Source organism: Leptonychotes weddellii, unplaced genomic scaffold, assembly GCF_054177405.1.
Source record: "Leptonychotes weddellii isolate Sample4059 unplaced genomic scaffold, ASM5417740v2 HiC_scaffold_22232, whole genome shotgun sequence".
NCBI classification, from domain to species: domain Eukaryota; kingdom Metazoa; phylum Chordata; class Mammalia; order Carnivora; family Phocidae; genus Leptonychotes; species Leptonychotes weddellii.
In genome coordinates this window covers 1-2,811 of record NW_027810811.1, presented here as the reverse complement: position 1 = coordinate 2,811, position 2,811 = coordinate 1, and the positions used below count along the sequence as shown (strand labels likewise).

The window sequence follows — 2,811 nt, the reverse complement described above, 5'->3', positions numbered from 1 at the left end:
AACTCCAGGATATATCCGAAATAATTAGTCATATTAAAATTCTATACGAGGGGCGCCTGGGTAGCTCAGTTGTTAAGCATCTGCCTCCAGCTCAGGTCATGGTCTCAGGGTTCTGGGATCGAGCCCCACATCGGGCTCCCTGCTCAGTGGGAAGCCTGCTTCTCCCTCTCCCACTCCCCCTGCTTGTGTTCCCTCTCTCGCTGTCTCTCTCTCTGTCAAATAAATAAATAAAATCTTAAAAAAAAAAAGAGAGTACTTGCATTTTACTAACAATGCCTTAACCTGGGAAAGTAAGTTTAAATGATAAGTTTCTGGGTACCAAAAACAGGCTAGGAGGAAAAGGGTGTGTGTGTGTGTGTGTGTGTGTGTGTGTGTGTGTGTGTGTGTGACGGAGAGAAAGAGAGAACTATGTGGTGCCTCTCAAATCATACCACATTGATAGTTAGATGCTAACTGTAGAACAGATAAGTCCAGCTTATATTTTAAGCAACAGAATGTTGGCTTGATGTGTTTGTGCATCTGTATAAAATGGTTTATGAGGGAAAATGGTCTCTCAAGTAATCCAGTGGAATCAAAGATACACTGCTACTCCTGCTTTGACTAACACCCACAACAGTTTCCTGACTCATCATTCAAACACCCTACATGAAGACTAGGAGTAGAGTATCCTGTGCTACGTACAAATAACGGCAGTACGTACAAAGCACAGAGTCGTCACAGAGGAGGGGGTGAATTCTGCTGTGGATTCAGAGGCAACCAGAGAAAACAACAGGGAAAATAGTATCAAAGCACAGATTGGGCAAGATAAATAAGACCTCTTATAAGAGATGGACAAAGAAGATGGTTTGAGTTTATGTGTTTAGTTTTTAATGGATATTAATAGGCATGAAGATTATTTCCCTTTTTTAACAGGTGTTGGGGTTGATGATATGTTCATAATGATTTCTGCATGGCAGAAGACTAGCCTCAGGGACAACATAAAACAGCGGCTGTCCAAAGTCTGTTCCAAAGTGGCTGTGTCGATTACAATCACCACCATCACCAACGTCCTGGCCTTCTATACAGGGATTATGACCTCTTTCAGGTCCGTAAAATACTTTTGCATCTATACAGGAACAACCCTGCTCTTCTGTTATTTCTATAACTTCACCTGTTTTGGAGCATTTATGGCTCTGGATGGTAAAAGAGAAGTAGTCTGTCTACGCTGGTTGAAAAAGCCAGAAACTCCTGACCAAAAATGTTCCTCATTGAAAAGGTCCTGCTGTCTCCCATGTGATTCTCTCCCGGATGAACAAGAAACTGATATCCATCCAATGAATTTGTTCTTTCGAGACTATTTTGGCCCTTTTCTCACAAGCACTGGGTCCAAATTTTTTGTAGTGCTTATATACATTTTGTACATGATAAGTAGTATCTATGGGTGTTTCCTAGTGCAGGAAGGTTTAGACCTTCGAAATTTGGCAAGTGACGATTCCTACATCACACCATATTTTAATGTAGAAGAAGAATATTTTTTGGATTATGGTCCCAGGGTTATGGTTATTGTTACTGAAACTCTTGACTACTGGGATAAAGATGCTAGGCAAAAACTGGAAATATGTCTGGCAGATTTGGAAAACAGTGACTATGCAGGTAAAAATCTCACAGAGTTTTGGTTACGAGAGTATGTGCAATATATGGAAAACAGCAAACAAGATGTAAATGATAAGGACACTTTTATGAACGGTTTGCCCAATTTTTTAACACATTTTCCACTTTTTGTGTATGATATTAATATTTCATCATCACATGAAATCATTTCTTCCCGGGGCTTCATTCAGACCATGGGTGTTTCTTCTTCAACCGATAAGAAGATGATGTTATCCCAGTTACAAAGCAGAGCCGAAAAGTGCGAAATTCCCCTAATGGTGTATAACCATGCATTCATATATTTTGATCAGTATACCGCAGTATTAGAAAACACTTCGAAATGTCATTGTTGCATCAACCGCTATGTTCATTGTTTCCTTATTGTTAATTCCTCATCCACTGTGTTCCTTGTGGGTAACTTTTACTATTGCTTCTATGGTTGTGGGAGTAATGGGTTTCATGGCATTCTGGAATGTCAATCTTGATTCCATATCCACGATTAATCTTGTCATTTGCATAGGGTTTTCTTTCGATTTTTCTGCACACATTTCTTATGCATTTGTTTCCAGCTCTAAGCCCTCAGTAAACCAAAAAGCAATTGAGGCATTGTATCTGCTATGCTACCCAATGTTACAAAGTGCACTTTCAACAGTAATAGGGGTGTGTGTTTTATCTGTAGCTAAAGCATACATCTTCAGGACATTTTTTAAGATTATGTTTCTTGTTAAGGTATTTGGGGCTGCTCATGGACTAACATTTATTCCAGTATTCTTAACTTTTTTTTGAAGGTTTGTTTAAATATCTACTAACAAATCAAAGACCAATTGGCGCGAGCCAAGCTACTCATGCTGTTAGAAGAAGTCCAAGTATGGGGGACGATCCTGAAAACAGGAGACTCCACAGCTGGCTCCTGCTATTCTCTTTCATTTTGTTTATGGCAGTCTTTATAATTGTGGGAATATTTCTGGGCTGGCTCCTGCTATTCTCTTTCATTTTGTTTATGGCAATCTTTATAATGGTGGGAATATTTCTGGGGTTTCATGATAAAGTGACTACTCATCTTAGTTACGCCTATCTAAGCAATCATAATGAAACTAATTCCACGAAGAATTAGTTTCTATAGAACAAAATAACAAGACGGTCACGCTCTGTCTAGCACCTTTCTCTTTGCGTACTGTTTTT

General features: G+C 39.3%; 1 pseudogene; it reads left to right on the top strand.

Moving 5' to 3' along the window:
• The first annotated feature begins 869 nt into the window (after positions 1–869).
• LOC145718798 (patched domain-containing protein 3 pseudogene) lies at positions 870–2,415 on the top strand (annotated as a pseudogene).
• Positions 2,416–2,811: the final 396 nt, after the last annotated feature.